Source organism: Haemaphysalis longicornis, unplaced genomic scaffold, assembly GCF_048455015.1.
Source record: "Haemaphysalis longicornis isolate Haplotype H1 unplaced genomic scaffold, Haemaphysalis longicornis Haplotype H1 scaffold_12, whole genome shotgun sequence".
In the NCBI taxonomy this organism is placed as follows: Eukaryota; Metazoa; Arthropoda; class Arachnida; order Ixodida; family Ixodidae; genus Haemaphysalis; species Haemaphysalis longicornis.
In genome coordinates, this window is record NW_027526225.1 from 108,359,785 (window position 1) to 108,370,440 (window position 10,656).

Below are 10,656 nucleotides of genomic sequence, written 5' to 3' on the forward strand. Positions count from 1 at the left end.
AATCTAGAAATGCTGAAACAGGCCAACGATTCATTATCACAAACGTTTGGTGATTGTTACCTAAAGTAACGTAACTACAACGTAACTGACTTGTCCGACTGGTCTGTTAATTATAACGAGGTGGCCGTAATATTGTAGCAGAATGCGCAACGCACAAGCGAAAATCAAGCCCTACTACAGCCAATAATGCTGAGCAGGCACTAGTATGCTGCAGTGTTTTTAGACTAAATGCATGTGAAGCAGTAAGACGCCACTCATCGAAGTGCAGCTAGCAATCGCGGAGGCACCGTAGCGCCGCTGCCGAAATGGCGCGCGCGTGTGGGTCTCTGTGTACGGGGATGAGTAACGGGGCTGGGGTGGGCGACAACGAACAAAGGAAATGCGGAAGCAGAGTCTGCTTGTTGGTTTATGCGTGTACCGGCAAGATGTGTCTCGCATATACGTTTACAGCGCATGAACGCCATTTTTTCGCGCGTGCACGTACGTGCTTTTCGCTGGTAGATTGTTTATAAAGCGCCCATTATTCTTCGGCATAAATGGTTTTGTGTATAATAAGAAACAGTTAAGGCAGTACCTAATATTAACATAGGGTATAAAATCCCCCTATGCTGGTTGCCTAATTTAAAAATATTTTGATGGAACCCACTAGTCGACGTCACAGTCACTGCTTTGGGGTTCTCTGTCGTGTAAAGCAAATTTAAGCTCCAAGATAATTGAACCAACAGCACGGAAAATTAGAAAACAAACTTCCAGTCATCTGCGAAAATTAAACTGCGAGCTAAAGGCAACCGTGCGATCGTTCGCAATGCTTCCGACAACCCGCGCGGCCGAAGGGTGTCCTCCTTTGACGTCATGACGGGCGCAACCAATCAAGGGCGTCAAAAGACGAAAAGCGCGCGTCTTTCAAACGGGGCCGCGCTTTTTGCAAGATAAATGCCACTTGGACTCATGTACGATAAATTTCAATGTGATATTCGGAATCAGCGCGCAAGAAACTATATAACTGTTAATCTAACTCAAATTTTTTGGAAAGCGCTTCAGCTTCCCTTTAAGGCGCTGTTTCTTTCGTGGCTTTCTCGTTGAACATTGCGTCGATCTCTAAGGAAAGTTTGTACGTGGGACTTGATAGTTACGCGCTAGAAATGACGAACGAGCGAAGACGAAGTTGTGCTGCTAGTGTCCGCCGTGGTTGGAAGTTTGTTCGCGGCGCGAATTATTAATCGAGGCGTGCACTGATGAATGGAATGCGTCGGCGATGAGAAACGCCTCGAAGGATGTTTCGGAGTGCGCCGAAACATCGCCGGTACGTCCTGGGAGGTGCGTTTCGGACGTTTCGACGCATTTGAGGATGAACATCCGAAACATGTTTCGGCATGACGAACGTACTGCGCGCCGTGTTTTGGATGTTTCGGCGACACGACATTTGAGGCGTGTTTCAGATGTTTCGGCGAATTTATAAACATCGGATACATGCCGGTGTTCTTCACGGCGCATCGATCCTTTGAGGCGTGTTCTAGATGTTTCGGCACTTTCGGAGACGAACGACCGAAACATTCCGTTTAGGATGTTTCGGACGTTTAACACTTTACTCGGCAGTTCGAACCGGCTCTTACAACGAACACTGCTGAAAGACTGAATCACGCCTAGAAAGAACTGGTAAACCCACGTAAAGTTTTGTATTTACACGCGAGTGTTTTGCTGAAACGGTGCGCTGGTCTCGAGCGCTGCAAGGAGGTTTAATGATACTTGATTCAACAATACATAAGTTGGCATTCTCTCATGCATCGTAGTAATTTAACCTTGCTGGCTTGCTGCGGTTGCGCTATGCTGTTAGGGCCGCCTTCATCCACCCGCACGGCGCGTATATTTTAAAGCTTGCTATCAGGGGCGGTATTCTCGTGTTTGTCCGTTTTGAAAACGTCCGTCTTGCGCCCGTTTTATTGTGACGTACACTCTTAGCCAAAAAGGACTAACGGGGCATCGGCGTTACTCCTTTTGGGGACTAACTGCGTTGCCACTAGAATTAGTCCTTTTTGGGACTAACGGCAAGGGTACCAACTGTTAGTCCCTCTACACTTAGTCCCTTGATGGTTCAACTGTTGGTCCGCCATTAAAACTAACTGTTGGTCCCTTGCAGATCAACTGTTAGTCACCCCTGTTAGTCGACTGGAGACCAACCGTTGGTCCTCTGAGTATCAATCGTTAATCTTTCCCATTACTCCCCCTAGACCAATTGATGCTTTCAAGACTAAATGTTCACCCCTGCAAATGCTCCCCTCTGGATTAACCGTGCATACTAAAAGACGATGTGCTGGCTCGTGCAAGTACTCCATAAGTGACTGTCGTTCCATTAGACCGACAATTGAGAAGACAGGAGTAAACACAAGAGACCAGAAGCAGTATTTCTTGGCCACTTGTTCACGACAAAGTACTCACGACAAAGAAAATGTCACTTTCAAGCTTTTTATTGCAACACTGTGTAAGCAACATACACAACAAAAGTAAACCGTACTCTACTCTTGATGTTGGAGTCTCTATTTGGAAGGCCTGTACGGCACACCTTGTTGAGGCGATGCGCCCAGTATTGGGCTATTCCGGGTACACATGGCTGCTGTCCTTGGCGCAAGCGCGCTCCACTTGTCTTGAGGTACTTGTCCGTTGAGAGGAGACAGCCATCCTCCGTGACGCTGTCGGCAATGGGCGTATGTCGTCACGCTCCTGCAGGAAATAAATAGGGCAACAAAACAAGTGTTATTCGTGGTAGGACGCAAAATTGAGAAAAACGCAGTTTCCAGCAGCCCTAACAAGCATCCGTAAAAAATACCTCAAAAAGCAAAAAGAAGCAAAATCAACGCTTTATGTAGTGCAGCCAAATGTGGCCTGTGACGTGCACTGAGTATAAGACTACGGATTAATTAAGACCATGGGCACGGTAGTTAACAAGCGAAACTCAGATATTGTTGTTTTTCCGGCTCCAGCAGAAAAGACGCCACTCAAACCAGCAATAGAACCTGGGGACTCATGCTCACTCACTCAACGCATTGAACCACTGTATAAGGGCAACAGAAAATAGAAAGATTGCTTATTTCTCGCATGCAGGTTCGCTATCATTCTCAGAGGCTTACGTAGCACGAAACAAGGGCCTCTTCCCTCTCTTTCACAAGTAATGTAGGGAAAGAGACGCTTCCTGTCAGCACCGGCTCTAAATCAAATTGGTTTGACTGCAATCAAAAATAAAAAGAAAACAAGAAGAAATATTTAATTATTGGAAGAAAACCTGCTTTCCTGCGCTGATGGTGCGCGTTTGTATAGAACAAGGTCATTTTTGATTTCTGGCTGTGATGTCGGTGTCGAATAATGCGTTTTTATTTCGAAAATGTATTAAGAGCCAAATTTTCTCAATGTTTAATAAATTTAACAATGTTTAACAAATAGCCTCGGGCGAAACAAACAAAACGGCGTCCTCTCAGCTTTCTGCATGGGGAGTGGCTATGGCTGCACGTTTTTATTTCCTCTTTGCGGACAGTTCACAGTGAGTTCGTACGTGCACACAAAAAAGGTTTTCAAAGGAAAGGGGGCTAAAACGTTTGAGGCTGACCACGCTGCGAGCGCTTGGCTACCAGTGAAGGAGCAACAAAAATGAAAAAAAGTGAACGAAGCTTTCGGCCACGTTAGATGAGTCACGCGAGTGTGCGCCTGCTACTGTGAAATTCATGTGAAAGGCACGGGTGACGGGTGGGTTCGGGAAGGACTGCAGTACGAGAATGTTTCTTGAACGAGTTCCCCGAAAGCTAAACAATTTTGGGGGGGGCGCGTTACTGCCAGTTAGGTTCGCCATGGAGGCCACAAGGAGGGCCAGTACTGGAAAAGGGGCAATTAAATAACACTGTAGTCTCAAAAAAAAAAAAAAGAAGAAAAAACTTGCCGTGAGATACATAAAGATACTACGATTTTGTTAGAGGATTTTTATTACGGCGGTCAGCCCGCGCCTTTGAGGAAGACTTCATTTTGCCGTTCTGCTGTGGTCCGGCAGATTACACGTTCGGGTTCCGCAAAATATGAAGAAAAATGCCTTATTCAGCCAATTTACATCAGATTCTAACCGTTATTGTCTAGTTTTGTTCTGGACGTAGTTGCGGTTACGAGGGTGCAACTATTTTTGCCCTACTCAGCCTCAGAGTGTAGCGTCCGTTGCAGTTCCGGTGTTCTGCCAGACTTCTTGTAATTTTCCTGCTTAAAATATCACGTTTTCATTTAAAATTTAATATGTCTGCGAGTAATTCTTGTATCCTAACAGCACCATGTTGTTATTTTAGTGTGCATATGTTTGCCTAAAAAGTTAGAGTCCTTCAAGATTCTCGGCCACGTGTTAACCACGCTTTGACATTTCTGGCTATAAATGTATTAAAACTGCAATTTCAAAAGAAATGAAGTTAGCGGTTAGCTTTCTTTTTGTACGCTGCTCCTGCTGGGGCGGTTATTCATGCGGTTGGGCCGCTTGTTTAAAGAGAAATTGCATTTTTACTATTTTAGGGTTAAGCAAAAAATTGGGTAAATATTGACCGAAACAAATAAAAATTAGGTCGCCGTCGGCAGTAACGCACAGCGAATCGACTGGCGTTGGTTTTAAAAAATAGCTGGCACTCTGACGCTAAGATGCAAGCTCACGAACTTCAAAAAAAGGGCGAATGGGGAAAAGCCGTCGCCGCCGCAGCTCACCTTTCGCACGTCCGTCCCCGCTGGCCGCCGAACGAGTAGAAACAAGTCGGAGGGCCCCCGCCAGGGGGAGCAACAGCAACGTTGCGGGAGCAAAGGGCGCTGTTAGTCTTTCCGTTGGTCCCATTCGCGTCGAGGGAGCAACGGTTGGTCCCTTCATTTTGCACACGGCCCTAATCTTGGCGCGTTTGGTCTTTTGGGGACTAAATGGTCCTCGCGAGGCGTAATTGCTGCAGTTAGTCTTATTTTCTCCCATTTTGGCTAAGAGTGTACTTCCATTTGTAGGCGGGCTTTGGGTTGACTTTTGCGCAACTGTTTTTGTAAACACATTTTAAACGACTACACCTAATCTAAACTACCTTTTATGGGTTTATTGTTCCGCCAGCGAACCAACAACAAGGCGACGAAAAATCGTCTGCTCCAAATCGTCTGCTCTGAGAAGCCGCGCCTCATCGCTCCGCCGTGCTTGTATGGCGTCACATCCGGGCGTTCGCTTTTAGCCAATCAGGGCTGGCTCAAAACGGGAACATTTGAAACGGACACAAAACGGACAAAACACGACCATACCGTCCCAGATAACAACTTTCCCGTCGGGCCGCACTCCGAACGTCAAGTCGCACGCGAGCGCTCTAATAAACTGAGGGGCCTCAGAGCGGCGAAGAGGGGTGGAGCAAGTCCATAACAGCGCTTTCTATCGTCCTCTTTGTTGCTGTTCTTTCACGCATGAGTTCGCGTGCGTGCAACGTAGTTGCCCATGACCTGCCGGCATTATAAGACTTGCCGGCGCTCGCTGCGAAGAACAAATTTGCCGGCACTGGTCCCAAGTGGTTGCTTTTCTGTGTGTGCGTATCGGGACACTCCCGTGTACACACAAACGTCAGCTTGCGGGTAGTGCGTCTACGGCCGCGCTATTTGTTGCGGCTTTGAAGAAAGTGCCCCCACCCCTCCTCCCCCGCTCGGAAGGTCACGTGCCGCCTCCGAGGCGCGTGTGCTTAGTTACGTGCAACGTTCCGCAGAAAAGGCACGCTGAGAACGCCAGAGATTGGCAAATATGCGTGCAGTCCACCGTCATTGAAACGAAATCACTTTATTCCGAATGTTTCATGGATCTCAGTGAACTGCGTCGAGAGCAAATAATCTGCTTCTAACGAAGTATCATTTATAACGAATACTTCGTTTTACCTTGATTCGTGTTGCTTGACTTGCGTTACGTGTTCAGCGGCAACGCGTTTAACGGCAACTACGAATTGAAGGCATGTGTTCGTGCTGGTCACAGTTGCGTGACTTCCTTTCTTTTCGCAAATGGAAGTTACCATCTTCAACTTCTAGGCATGCTGGAGTATTCTTCTTCGTCCGCATAGCTCGCGAGCCTATATAGTTGCGAATGATGATAGAGGAAGGAGAGAGGGGTACTGGAGACAAAGAGATGCTGACATTCCAAGTTACCTCCACCAACTGTTGTTTGCGAACGAGACGTGCACGATACCTTTGGTAACGCACCGCGTTGACGTAACAATACCGATATAAAAAACTGGTTCTCGAGAAACATGCCGGCATGTTTGTTCGCGTGACGGCGCGTAGTTTTGTCGCATTACTGAACGCACAAGGCGACGACTGCCTCCTCAACCGTATGCTGTCTCTTGGGCAGCAGCCAGCGCCACGATATTACAACCACGAGTGCAAGGCATTGCAGGAATGAGAGGCGCAAATTGATACCCCAGTGCCGAAATTACGCGTACAGATAAAGCCGCCAGCCATGTTGAGTGACGCTTCAAGGGCGCTCGCCGCGAGGTGTGTCTCAGTGACCTCCGAGGTTCCGAACCATTAGAGAGTCTCTGTCCTCCTAACCGAGCCAACTGCACGCCACTTTTACGCGCAGGGCTCGGCCTCAAATGTACGCACTGGTGCAGCCGACGCCGCCCAGGGCATTCCTCGGGCGACTGATCTCCTCCGGTCGAGACCGGTTTCTTTTTCTCGATCTCGCGGTGTTCGTGGCCAAACACGCATTCCCGTAGCTTTGCCGCCGCGCAAAGACCCCGCTGCTATTTTGTGGGGGGGCACCGTCGTGGGTGTCGCCGCGCCGGTGGTGCGGCGCCCCCGGGGGCGATCGCCGCCAGCGATAACGAGCGCGCGAGAAACACGGTCCCTGTTTGCGCGCCAGTGCTAATAAGGCGCTCGAAAGTTTGCTCGCGGGATTTAAACGCACGCTGTGTGTGTTGTTGGGTTGTTTCCGGCTGAAGACACGTGCGGTCCGGATACACAGTACAGCAGCTGTGTATCCGGACCGCACGTGTCTCAGGTGATCTCAGGGAGACGTCTCCCTGAGATCACCCGTTGCGGTGGCTCAGTGGCTAAGGCGTTGCGCTGCTGAGCACGAGGACGCGGGTTCGATTCCCGGCCGCGGCGGCCGCTTTTCTGATGGAGGCCAAAAACAAAAACGCCCGTGTGTACGAGGTGTCGGCGCACGTTAAAGATCCCCAGGTGGGCAAAATTAATCCTGAGCCCTCCACTACGGCGCGCCTCATCGCGTGCGTTGCGTCGGCGCGTTAAACCCCATTATCAATCAATCAATTATGCTAAGCTCTGAGTCAACATTACTCGGTTTCTTGTTTTTATAACTAATAACCACTGCGCGAATCTATGTGCCACTCCTAATAAGGCGTTCGAGAGTTTTCGCGCGATTTACACGCGCGCCGCGTGTTGTTGGGCTGTTTCCGGCTGAAGACACGTACTGTCCGGATACGCAGCTGCTGTCTCCCCGAGAAGATCGAAGTCAAGGCTAAGCTCTGAGTCAAATCCGTTCATCGGCCTCATGTTTTCAAAAAGCGGCGCGATTTTGCGACCAGGGTGCAGCGACAATCTGAGAGATCTATAGCTAACCGCATAGTTTCGGAATCCGGGAAACAGTCTTTTTCATGTGCAGGCCGTTGAAGGAGCACGTCGAATATTTGGGAAACTCTCAGTTGACTTGTAACATTCTCTACACCATCGCTAAACATCTTGTGACGCTGAATGCAATGTCGGATACGTGTGGTTTATTTGTTATTGCTATATTTTTATCTAATACGCGTGCGCGGACCACGACGTGTATTTTTTTGACACGGAAGTGTTTTATTTCGGGATTCACGTAGATTTCACTTACGTCATATCCGTCACGTAAATGACACCAGTACAACGAAGCAAGCGGCCTGTAAAGGGTGCACCCCTGCACACAGTGTCTTCTTGCGGGGGAGCAACCTTTAGTACTAAAAAGTGCGTTATACTTAGGGTTGATCGTTTTCGGGTTTTATTTTTTAACACGAAAGTGCATTATGCCGGGATACACCAAGATTTCACTGACGTCATTTCCGTCGCGGAAATGCCGCCAGTACACCTTTGCAGAAACGACCCGCCAGCAGGACGTCGCTCGCCAAGCACACCCACAAGACAGCCGCCGACACGCAAATCATGCTCAGCTGCAGATTTCGCTGCACATTTCACTTTCGTGTTTTGCCGATTTCTATGACAGAAGGATCAACCGCAGTTTTTTAACATTTCAACCACGCAAGGCTTCGGCATTAGTATAACCGCAAGCTTTCAGCGTACGCGCCAGGCACAGGTAACACCTTGCTTGCTGCTTGTGCGGTACTGAGCTCGTGTGACGCCGGTTTCAAGTTGCACGCAGAAACGGCCACAGGGGTTAATATTTCAAAACAATGCAGAAGTCACCGGAGCACGCATATAACTCGTAGCACCCTGTCACGCTTGGGAAATCTGCCCCTGAGGGGGTGCAGTGCGTGTAAGTGTCGCTGCCCTCGCGTGCGTTTCTCGTACCGTGAAAACTGCACCGGATATCCGCCTCTCCTCCCCTCTATATGAAGTTCCGAGGCGCAGCTCCCGTTCTCACGCGTGGTTCGGCGTGGCTCGGAAAACCCGTCAAACGATGCTGGCGACCGACCCTTCTCTTTTTTTCTTTTTAAACTACCCAGGGTGAAACGAACTCGCGAGTGTAGGCGGCACTTCTACTTTCTTCGAGACGAGGGTCGGGGAATGCCTAAAAACAACCGCCCTCGCCTCCACCCAGCCGCGGTTTTCTGCGCGGCCTCAGCAGTTTTTGTCGACGGCCCTTTTTCTCGCCACGAGGGGTGAGCTTGAGTCTAGAAAACGGTTGCGCCCACGCCCAACACTCCCCAGATAAGGCCTATTCGTTTCTATGTCCCTTCACTATTCACTCCACTAGTCGCCCACTCTCGACATCAGGTACGCTTGAAGAATACGCATAAAAACTTACGCGTAGGCTTAACTTTTCAAGCTCATTCTTGTAGACTGTTGCAACGCGAGGATTTCTTACCACGGTGGCGTTCGTACGCGCTTTCCCACCCTCCACCTCTTGGCCACTTACTCGAAGCCTGTCTCCTTCTTTCGAACATATTTTTTGTCTGCAACCTTTCGCTCCCGACGTCCCACCCGCCCACATTCATTTTTCTTTTCTTCTGCCGCGTAATTTTGTGTGAAGTTTGGCGTGCCATGAAGGGCGCTGGCCAAGAAGGGTGGCGCAGTTCCAGGCTGACTTCCCGAGGTAGTTCTGAGATGAATAACCTTGACACAATGTCGTGCGTCACGCCGAAGAGAAAAGAAAGCGGCAGCTACAGGCGTCAACGGAACTCCGCGCCAGTCTGTTGACTGTTCTTATGATGGAGGACACCTAAGTACTTCGGTGGCTGCTCTCCGCAGCAGCATAGATGTACCGTGTGTTCCCTACCTTGACCTGAAGACATGGTACGGACAGATTTGCGCAAATCTTGGCAGGAAACATGGGCCACACAAACAGAGAACAAACTCTACAAAGCCACACTTAGGTAGATACATAACAGACAAGACAGACACACGGAAGTAGCCTTAGCCAGGCTACGGATAGGCCACACTTGCGTAACACATTCACACTTGCTCACTGGGTCTTCGAGACACCTGTGCGGCAGGTGTGGAGAGGGCCTATCCGTAGCTCACTTGCTAATCACATGCAAGACACTCCACACCCACACGACACAGACACTTTCCAGAGATCCACAGGCGACAAATCCCACTCCACCCATCGCACTTCTTAGGCGATCGATAAACCAATGTTTTTTGTCAAACGGGTTTTTAAGTATTTATCACAAGTTAAATTTCTGAATCTCATATCCTATTCATGCATAACCACAACCTGGCCCTCTGCACCAGCCATCTCCATTGTCTTTATGTGTTTTTACCTCTGTTGCTAATCAATTTTAGTATTAGTCACTTTTAATCTATGCTAGCTAAGTATCTGTTTTTGGCGCTCTTTGCCCTAGTTGGAGCCATTAAAGTCAACCATCATCATCACCTCAGTACTTCATATGAGCTGTGAACGCGAAACCTTTTCTCTGCGCATGCCCAGGCGTTAGCACGCGCTGTGGAGCGTTCCTTTTTTGTGTGTTCTAGTTTAGGAGCATTGCCACAGACGCCGCCGACACCAGCTTTTTTGATCAACGGATTCTTTAATGTTATCGCACTAACTCCTTAGAACACTGACAGCCACACAAAGGAAGCGTGACCGAGGGCTGATTAATCAACACTCCCCAATTCAAGAGGACTATGATATGAGCGAGTTGGTGAACGTTCATGATTGAAAATCAGCGCAGAAAAGAACACAGCACAAAAAAAAGGGACGAGAAGTAGCGCTATCCTGTCTATATACTTCTCGTCCCTTTTCTGTGCTGTGCTTTTCGATCATTAACGCTCCCTAGAATAAAGGCAAGTAGATTATATACTTCATGGGAATTACAATTCTAGTTCAATATCCGGCGGAGAAGTGGAGTTGGGGAGGACACTTCTTGCGTATAGGAGAGACAGCGAACGAGCAACAACCCAGTATACTAATTTACCAAGTAACGGGACAAAACACATCCCGTGCGATACAAAGCCAGGTAAAGAACAGTCGCC

The 10,656-nt window shown here is 48.8% G+C and overlaps 2 protein-coding genes and 1 long non-coding RNA gene across 4 annotated transcripts in view; 1 reads left to right on the top strand and 2 right to left on the bottom strand.

Moving 5' to 3' along the window:
* LOC144163209 (TBC1 domain family member 2B-like) overlaps positions 1 to 10,656 on the bottom strand; it is a 155,924-nt gene that overhangs the window by 19,336 nt on the left and 125,932 nt on the right. The window lies entirely within an intron of this gene.
* Positions 1 to 10,656, top strand: part of LOC144163210 (uncharacterized) — a 102,504-nt gene that overhangs the window by 12,329 nt on the left and 79,519 nt on the right. The gene's annotated exons all lie outside the window — the stretch shown is intronic.
* Positions 2,450 to 5,309, bottom strand: LOC144162118 (uncharacterized). The gene is made up of 2 exons (XR_013320624.1): positions 4,720 to 5,309; positions 2,450 to 2,718 (listed from the first exon to the last, which is right to left on the bottom strand). It is a non-coding gene; the product is annotated as an uncharacterized LOC144162118 (long non-coding RNA).